The sequence below is a fragment of the Chrysoperla carnea genome, chromosome 4 (genome assembly GCF_905475395.1).
Source record: "Chrysoperla carnea chromosome 4, inChrCarn1.1, whole genome shotgun sequence".
Classification (NCBI taxonomy): Eukaryota; Metazoa; Arthropoda; class Insecta; order Neuroptera; family Chrysopidae; genus Chrysoperla; species Chrysoperla carnea.
The window spans coordinates 64,616,187-64,626,768 of record NC_058340.1 but is presented as its reverse complement, the minus strand read 5'-3'; positions in this window follow the sequence as shown (position 1 = coordinate 64,626,768).

Here is a 10,582-nt window from a genome sequence, read left to right as displayed (position 1 = left end):
TAAAATGGATTAAAATAGGAATGCATTTTTTGGAAAAGATATCACCTTGTTTTACTCCTTTTTTTTTTTACTTTTATAAACGCATTGTTGCTTTTGTATATTTCTTTAAGAATCGCTGTTCTCGAGAGCCTTCCATGAACGGTATAGTTACGTCACTGCAAATACCAGTACTTCAATAATTTTGAAATGTGAAGACAAAAATTTAAACAAATTCAAATGAAGTCCTGTTACTTGGTTTTGGTTTTTTATTCAAATTTTAAAAAGTATCATTCTTATTGAAAGATCCTACATTATGAAATAAATATAATAACTAAAAAGCTTAATAAATAAATCCGTGCTTAATGTCCACTTATATAAGTTAGCTATAAAAATGTGAAAAAGTATATATAAATATTTTTATAATAATACGATAACTATTTATCACTGACATAACGAAAGAACGTAATATTGTATTTTGTTAAAATGTTTTATTAAAGTGGTAAAGTAAATAGCGATATTCTCATAACGTTATGCTTATAAATAAATTTATAGTAAAAATGATATATTAAGTTTGTTATTTAGTTTTGTACGCTGGGTGTAAGTAGAAAATCATTGTGCTATTTAGACGACAATTTATTTGATGAACCGCGAGCCCAACCGATTCGTCGACTAGTCCACATATTGATTGATCGGTCTACGAACCAGTTAGCCATCTGGCTAACTCATCAGTCTGACTTAATGTACAAAATAATATTATAACAATTACCTATCATATGTTATTAGTCAGTCAGTATTTTAATCCAGCAATTGCTAATAATAAAGATTATACGTTAGCTCGGTATTAGGCATAGAATATTATTCATAGAGAACGCCATTGTCCAAAATTTTCGATATGCTGAATGAAAGAGAAGACTGTCAGTTTGTTCATATGCGCCCTTGTCTAATTTATATGTCATTGGCTAGATATTGTATACATTACACAAAATCTCTATGCATCATATGATTATGACATATGACTATGACAAGGATACATGGGAACTAACTGGCAGTCTTCCCTCCCATTCATCATATCGCATCCACTTATAGGCTAGCATTCACTATCTTCATATCTCTATGGTTTAGTTAGTACTATTTATTATAAGAAAGTATATATTGTGTTTTATAAAGGAGTGTTTCAAAATTAACGCAAGAAGTTCAAATCAGACGTTAATCTTGGGACACCCTTTATTATTATTATTATTATTATTATTATTATTATTGTATAAAAGTGATAGAATTTTACTTATTTTGTATAAAAACTTTAATAAGAAAAAAAGAATCTTTGTTAATTTGTTTTATGAAAATGTACAATATAATTTTTCATGAAAATTTAAAACATTCTTTTTTTGTTATAAATAAATAAAAATCGTTATATATTTTAAATTTAGTTTTATTTTTTATATTTCCTATCTTATTTTTTCTTTCAGAACAAAATTATCAATTAATTAATTATTTAGTAAAGGTTAGTATTAAGTTAATTATGTTGTTATAAATAAGCCTGGTGGCAGGATGGATATAGCACTTGCCTATGAAACAAAGGTACCCTGGTTCGTATCTTGGTGTGGATTATATTTTTACTTTTAAATTAAAGGAATTTTTCCTGATGTTAAAAATTTTCCACCTTTTTTATAGTTTAAATTATCTATATAACCCGCCCTCTTGCTATAAATAACGTCATAAATCACTTATACATATGTCATAAATCACTATTCTGTCAGGGGGTTGGGAATTTAAATAATCATAAATATATCTCACTCTTTAAAATCATGTTCTCCTGTTACAAAATATTCAAAATATGTACAATAATGGCTTTATTATGCTAAAATTTGAAACTTTTTAATAGGAGAACATGTCATATAGTATATCTCACTCATATTCTCCTATTACAAAATATTAAAAAAATACTTATTTTGCTTGCTTTTTTGTTGTACATGTATGTATTATTTATTCTTATTAAATGCAATTTTATAAGATTTTGTAATAGGAGAACATGTTATTTCACAAAAAAATTAATTATGTTTGTCCCACTTTCCTACTTATGTCATAAATCTCTTCTGTCAAAGGGTGGGAATTGAAATAACATAAAATAAACCTCGCTCTCTAACTTATTTGTCGCTTTTGGTTCTTATAACAATTATCTAAAAAAATGACATTATCTCGGCATAAGAAATTATTTAACTTAATATTATTCGGGACAATGCTAGATACGAACCGAGGTACTCTGTAATCGATGGCTATTGCGTTAACCACTACTCCACCATTGACTTGTAATACTTATCAATAATGTAATATAGATATCTTTTACTCTCCTTATTTCAATAAACTTGTTTTCTCAAACTTTGACAAGTCTTGTTTTAGCACACAATGGCGGACAAATCCATCGGATCAGTTCGACTTGTTCGCCAATATGTGAAAGTCCTTACACTGTTATGAGACCATTCTTTTCGACTTACACTCAGTGTAAATAGTGTATATACTAGTGTGTAAGAAGAACAGGCACATTCAAAAGTCTATAAATTATAAAGTTATGCTGCTTGATTTGATAACAATTAAAATTGAAAATCTTTTTATGTTTATCCTAGTGCATGGGAGTATGCGTACATCCGTACCCTTTTTACGCGTACCATACAGTAATATCTCGACTTACGCTTATTCAGAGCTACGCGATTAATAAATCTGCACATTTTATATATCTATACAATTGTGTAGTCGGGATACATGTACAACATATACCTCAACTTACGCAAATTCGTCTTCGTCGAATTTTGGAGTAATATTATGATTATGCTATTTTTTTTAAATATATTTTCTTCTCGTTTAAGAAACTATAATAAGAAAATGTATTGAATATTCTACAATGTTATAATGTAATACAATATTTTATAGGCAACTTTATATACATACTAGTATTAAAATCACATATATGGATGCATAAATTTATGCAACTAATCCTTTATAATATGTGTGCATGCAGTATAAATATATTTAACTGCAATTAATTTACAAACCATTAAATTTCATTGAATTATTTATTTGATGCTTTATTTTCGATTATTTATGAGTTTTTGTATGTATTACTATTTAAAAAAATATATTTTTTATTCTTAAATTATTTCCTAATAGTCGAAATAAACTAGATTAGATTTGAGTTAGTAGTTGTCTTAAAAGATCTTTTGTAATGCGGCCAGTTTGATATATTGTACCTTCTTTGCTTCAAAGGTGCTCCAGAACCCTTTCGCTTTATTGAACTTCAGGATACTCTTGGTTGACACTTCACTTATTGTATATTCCAGTTTACCCCTCTCCATGATAAAATCTACAGAGATTGTTGCCTGGAAGATTGGTTTTGAGCATATGTAAATATCTTTAAATAATTTTTCTCTATAGTTGCAAACGCTTTGAAGTCTTTTTTTCATGAAAAATCTTCTACAAAAAATTTTGCAAACAAAGTCGAATTGCTCCATTCAGAACATAAATTACTTTTCTATTTTAATGAATATTATATATAGAAATAATATTGTACTACTAAAACCTCTTTAAAAGTTATAACACAAATTCGAATCGATTGGTAATTGAAATTCAATCGATACAAGAAAATTTCTTACATACGAAAAATATGCTGATTCATTTCTTTTTACAAGTATCACCAATCCTATATACAATGATACAGAGAGTTTATAAAATACTGATGATAATGTAATAGAATTAACAGTACTGCTCGACAAGCAAAGGATCCGTCTTTCGATACCTTAAAAATTGCAATTTTTCTTCAAGCAAAGGATTATTTAATTATCTTCCACTTTGATAAATTGGCCTCAAGGAATGTTCTTCCGTTTTAAGAATGCAGCGATGCAAAAGCTCAGTCTAATTTTCAACCTTTCTGGAATAATTTACTTTGAATTAACATAATTAATATGATTATTTTTAAGTTTGCCAAAATTAAAAATAATCATAATGTCTTTGAAAAAAATTACGCTACAAGCATTTTTAAAAGATCAGATATTTTTAATGGATCTTAAAAGATATAACAAAATTTTTGATTTTAGATGCTAATGAAATATCTAACTTGCAGAAAATTCATATTGTGATTTTATTCAATCTTTAGTATTTTATAAACTCTCTGTACAATATTCATGCGTATAAATGAAAATTGTACGCATTATTATTTATATAATAAATTTATGTCAGAAAAGAAACCATGAGCACTTTAGGTTACCCTCTTAATACGAGAGAAAACTATGCTACGCTAATTTTTAGTTAATTCCATACATTTTCCCCCATATATTTTTGTTACAGAATTTGTCACAATTTTTAACTCGTTCTCCCATCTCCTAGCTTCAATAAACTAAACAATTTATAAGATACACACAAAAATAAAAAGGTTTTTGTGATTTTTGTTTTATTTTATTGTTCTGTATTATTTTCTATTTATTCAAGAATTTCGTAATAAACATATAATTTGGGTACTCTATTTTTTCTCTCGTCTTAAGGACGTTCCCTATAGGAAGGACTAAAAAATCACGGCTTCTTAGAAACGGTAAAATATGTAACAAAAATCGGCGACAAAAACCGAGCAACCGCCCAGTTTTAGCTAAAATTTGGTAGAACGTGTTTCTCATATTTGTTTAATATCATTCGTAATCCATTAGTAAGTTGCGCAAATGTCTATTTGTTAATCACTACATAGTATAAAACAAAGTCGCTTTCTCTGTCCCTATATCCCTATGTCCCTTTGTATGCTTAAATCTTTGAAACTACGCAACGGATTTTGATGCGGTTTTTTTTAGATAGAGTGATTCAAGAGGAAGGTTTATATGTATAATAACATCCATTAAATAGTGGAGAAGTAGTGGTATTTTTGAGGTTAATAGTTAAAAATGTAAAAAGTAAATAAGTAAAAATGTAGTGTATGAATTTAGATATTCCAAAGATATCAGGAAATCTTCATGGTATAGAGAAAGGGGGATTGTTTTACTCCAAATTTAACGCGTGCGGGCCACGGGCAGTAATGAATAAATCAAAACTACTGGATCGATTTTAATCACATAGGCTATATATTTTATACCCGTGCGAAGCCGCTATGTTTTTATATACAACGTTCACAGTTTTTCTGTAGTGTATTTAGTATCAGCATTGCACCCGTGCGAAGCTGGGGCGGGTCGCTAGTAAACAATAAATTGGAAATTAAATGAAATAGCCCATATAATGTTGACTTAAAAAATTAATAAATAGGCAACTTGTATTTCGTATATGTTAAACATAAATGAGTATTCCGAACATTGCTAATCAGTCAGCCATGAAAAATACTAATCTTATACATGTATAACATATATGTTATGTAAGTTGCCTATCTATTAACAACTTTTACATGAACCGTTTCATTAAAAGAAAAGTGAGAGGCCTATTTCATTTTCCTTAATCTGTAACATCTTTGAATAGTTTTACTTTTATTATTCCAAAGAACAAATTTGCTTAGTTTACGCTACTCTTTTGGGATAAATTGCCTTATACATATCATAAATACTTTTTGTTGAATATCATGTTATTATATTAGTCATTAAAATTGCAAGTTTTATGGCCAACATTATTATTTCATTTGTTAATTAATAAATTGCAAAAAGAATAAAAAATTAATTAACCTAAACAAAAATTTATTATGGTGCCTGGTAATTTTGAAAGCTCCGTTGCATTATTAAATATTTCTATATGCAAAAAGTATCGTACTCATTAACATCCATCAATATTCCTAATGAAGAAAACGGAAGGAATTTTAAGCCGCAGGAAACTGTTAATAATAATTGCCAATAATTTAAAGATCCATAGATATGAAAATTCGTTAATTGGGGATTGATCAAGTTACATTACAGTTTCTAAGGTTCGTAGTAAAAAAAAATTGTTGTTTAATAACTATCCAGTGGCGTAGCGTGGAGCAAGCCAGAATGAAAAAAACTACCCGACAGAAAATTCAGTGATTAACCAGTATTAATGCTGTAGATAGGATTAAATAATTCGGCAGCTTTCTAGGGCTCTTCATATCAGTATTGTGCAGCACGTCATCGTACACCACTGCTATTTTTCTTGGGTATTTATGAAAGAAAAAGAGGATTGAAAAACGATAAAAATAAATTTATTTGAAATAAAAATTCTTATTTAATAATAAAAGATAAATTAAAACAGATGGTTTTAAAATAAAATCTGTTTGAAAAAGTAAATGCAGCAGTTAAAAGCACATATTTTGAAAAAAAGTTTTCTATAAAAGTACAAATGTTTTAATGCGGATTTTATGATTATTATTTATATACTAGTCAAAAAACCGTTGAAAGTAGTACAACTGAAATTCCAGCAAACTTTTTTCAATAATTAATTTTACTCCTGGAAGAGGGGTTAAAATTAAAATTTTTGTGTGATCGCGTAGTTGTAAGCTCATTCAGAGCTCGATAACAATTTGAAGATCAGACAAATTTGTGTTAAACTCTTCCAGTAAAGTTAAGCTTAGTATCTCAAAAATTCAGGATTTCCCATTTCTAAAAATGTTAAGAATTTTACATTAAAATGAATTTGCCAAGTTACAAACGGTGTCTTTAAATAGAATTTCGATAACTGGCGTAAAACTGGGTTTCGGGAGGCTTTAAATAAATGATAAAACATTAACAAAAAAAACCTAAAAGAAAAAATTAACACGATAAAGTACAAAACATACAAGAAAAAAACTTAAATCAAAAATTACAAATATCAACAAAACAGCAGATCAATCTTTTTTACGAAAATAATAAAAATGTTCAGCTGGGTGACCTGATAAAAGTTTCATTTTTTTTACTATCGCGGCACTGAGATTTTAAAAATATTCTCGGATAGGTTTAATTATTCCATTAACTCATCATTCCATATTGGCAGCTTGAAGTAATTAGTTATTTTTCCAAATACTTAGTGATAAGATGCAGGTACTTATATGTAAAATTTAAGAATTTATGTTTGTTCAAGACAAGGATATTGAAGAGGGAACATTTAAAGAAAAATTATAAAAAAAGATAGAAGTTTTTCATGGAAAGTTTTCAATGTTGGTGGTGTATTTTTTTACCACCTATTATTTTATATATTATTTCTGGTGAATAAAAAAGTTTTTCTCTAAATACATCTCTGTTTATACAGAATGCGGCAAATGAGAGAATACGTTTATACATATATATATAATATATAAATATATAGAAAAGTGTATGATATAGAAAGTAAAGAAAATAGTAAAATGAAAATTATAAATAACTTTAGAAAAGCTTTTTATGGGCAATTTCCTTCCTTTTCCTTTACAAGTATATATCTGTGTAATAATACCGTTGAAAATCTTGTTGAATACGAGTATATATATATATACACTGGCATTGGTTGTGGAAAATTCATCTCTATGTTTATATGCTTGTGTTAGTGTAGAAAAATAAATAGGGTGATTTTTTTTTGGTTGACTTATATAACTCAAAAATAATTTATATCGATAAAAATTGGCATTACAAAGTCAGTGCTGAAATACTGAAGTCGTGTGAGTGCGACCCAACCCACTAATATTTGGTCATTCTTTTCAGCTGTGATATCATTTTTTCGCTAGCTATCACTTATGTGCTTAATTCCGAGACCAGGACTCCACATTCTTGATACCTAGTAGAGCGAGGTTAATTGTGATCACAAATTTGAAAAGTATGACCTAAATTTAGTAGGATTACATACTTGGTTTATCAAAATTTTATAAAATTTGAATGTGATACAGCAAAATTAAATTTTTTGGATTCTGATGGCGTCATAGAGTTAAAAAATTCGATTTTTTTAATAACACAGACAAATTTGATCCGATCTTATTGGAATTTTTTTCGTAACCCACTAATTTTGGGTTATTCTTTTCAGGTGTGATGCCACTTTTTCGCTAGTTATCACTTATGTGCTTAATTCCGGAACCAGGATTCTACATTCTTAAAATCTATTAGAGCTAGGTTAATTTTGATCACAAATTTGAAAAGTATGACCCAAATTTAGTAGGATTACATACTTGGTTTATCAAAATTAAATTTGGATATGGAAGTAAAAGCTTTTCGTACAGGATTTTGAATCGTTAAACGAACACAACTATTGTATTCTTCGGACTTCTTATCATGATGAAGTAAATAGTATCTTTGTACTTAACACGATTTGATATTTATCGAAGTTTCGCCTGTATATTAAGTTACAAATCGACTAGCAGAATTATAATATGATCGTATTTACAGTGTGGTTATACGACATATTATTCAAAAACATTATACAGATATGGTATTTGATTAATGATTATTATATGGAATAGTCGATTATATAATGGTTTGTACCACACAGTTGGAGTGTTAACTGGTGCTTGCATACGTCATCAAATTTTTTTTTTTTTTATTACACTCTTATGATATTTTATAAATATGCAAATGATGTTAATTAATCAAACAAACACATTTTTATGTTGTTAGATATTATTATGAAGTGAAAGCTGAACGAGAGAAAAAAAATAGAATTAATTATTTGCAGAATTTTATATTATTTGGGATAAATTTCACAACCTCTATATGAAGGAAGCATCCCTGTTCCTGATTTGATGAATTCAATTTGATGTTTTGATTTATTATATTTTTTCATATTAAACGATTATTATAGGCAATAGGCATTACATATTTGTATGATTTTTGCAGAGAACGTCGTTTTTGTGATATATCGCACTTTAAAGTCGAATAACTCGTAAAAGTGTCATTATTTTTCGTTGGGCCAAGTTGTATACAAATTCACATAGGCTATTTTACAAAGAATAATCAGCGCTCATTAATTTACAGTCATAAAGATAAAAAAATTCGATGTTTTTATAACGCAGGCAAATTTGATCCGATATTAATGGAATTTTGGGTCTTTCTTTGCAGCTGTGTTGCCAGTTTTTCGCTAGTTATCACTTATGTGCTTAATTCCAGGACCAGGATTCCACATTCTTGAAACCTATTAGAGATAGATTAATTTTAACCAAAAATTTGAAAAGTATGACCCAAATTTAGTAGGATTTCATACTTGGTTGATCAAAATTGAATAAAATTTAGATGTGATGGATTAAAATTAAATTTTTTGGATTCTGATGACGTCATAGAGTTTAAAAATTCGATTTTTTTGATAACACAGGCCAATTGGATCCGATCTTTTTGGAATTTTTTTTGAAACCTTTAATTTTGGGTCATTCTTTGCAGCTGTGCTGTCAGTTTTTCGCTAGTTATCACTTATGTGCATAATTCCGGGACCAGGATTCCACACTCTTGAAACCTATTAGAGATAGCTTAATTTTAATAAAAAATTTGAAAAGTATGACCCAAATTTAGTAGGATTTCATACTTGGTTTATTAAAATTGGATAAAATTTAGATGTGATAGATCAAAATTAAATTTTTTGGATTCTGATGACGTCATAGAGTTTAAAAATTCGATTTTTTTGATAACACAGGCCAATTGGATCCGATCTTATTGGAATTTTTTTTGAAACCCACTAATTTTGGGTCTTTATTTACAGCTGTGTAGCCAGTTTTTCGCTAGTTATCACTTATGTGCTTAATTCCTTGAGCCGGATTCCACATTCTTGAAACCTTTCAGAGCTAGGTTAATTTTAATCACAAATTTGAAAAGTATGACCCAAATTTTGTAGGATTACATACTTGGTTGATCAAAATTGAATAAAATTTTGGGTGAGATAGAGCAATGGAATGGAGCAATTTGGATGTGTGGTTCTCCATACTAAAATCCCTGGTTTGTATATAGGCGTGTAAAGAAATAGGTAATTATTACTTACAGATATTAATGCTATTTGTAAAATAAACGTTTTTTTTTTTTTAATATTATTATTATTTTTTTAATTTATTTAAATTTGACATTTATAATATAATTAAGTTTATACTAATTAATTTTGATTAATTATAAATATATGTTAAAATATTATATATTTTCTATCCAATGAAAATTAATGTTATTTGTCTTACTTAATAAATTTTAATGTCAAATTATTGTTAGAATGAAGTTAATAAATGTTTTTCTCGAATAATCGTTTTTCAAATTGACTTTTTTCTTTTCCCTTTCTATTTGTAAAGTTTCACTTTCTTTTAGATATAGTATTTTGATTAAAAATGATAAATGTTGTTAAATGAGAAGAATATTTTTGTCGATAATGATGATAAAGATCGATAATATTATAGGTAAGTTTGGTGATAAAGAAAGTTGCAACTATAATTCGGGGATCGAGTGTCGCAAAATTTGATTTTCCATTTTTGTCATATATCTAGTCCAAGTTCAATATTGTAGGTATAGTTTCTTTATATGATATTTTATAAAAAGCTAAAAAATTAATAAAAAAACATCGGACTGCATTGACAATTTAATAATTCCATTAGCTTTATTGTAATAATAAAACCCGTAGTGTGTATGATCGTAGGGAGGTAGACCAACAACTTACCTAACTCAGAGACTAAAAAAAAAGAAAATAAATCAAAGCTAAAGAAATAAGTGAAAACAAACAATTAACTGAATTAATTGTT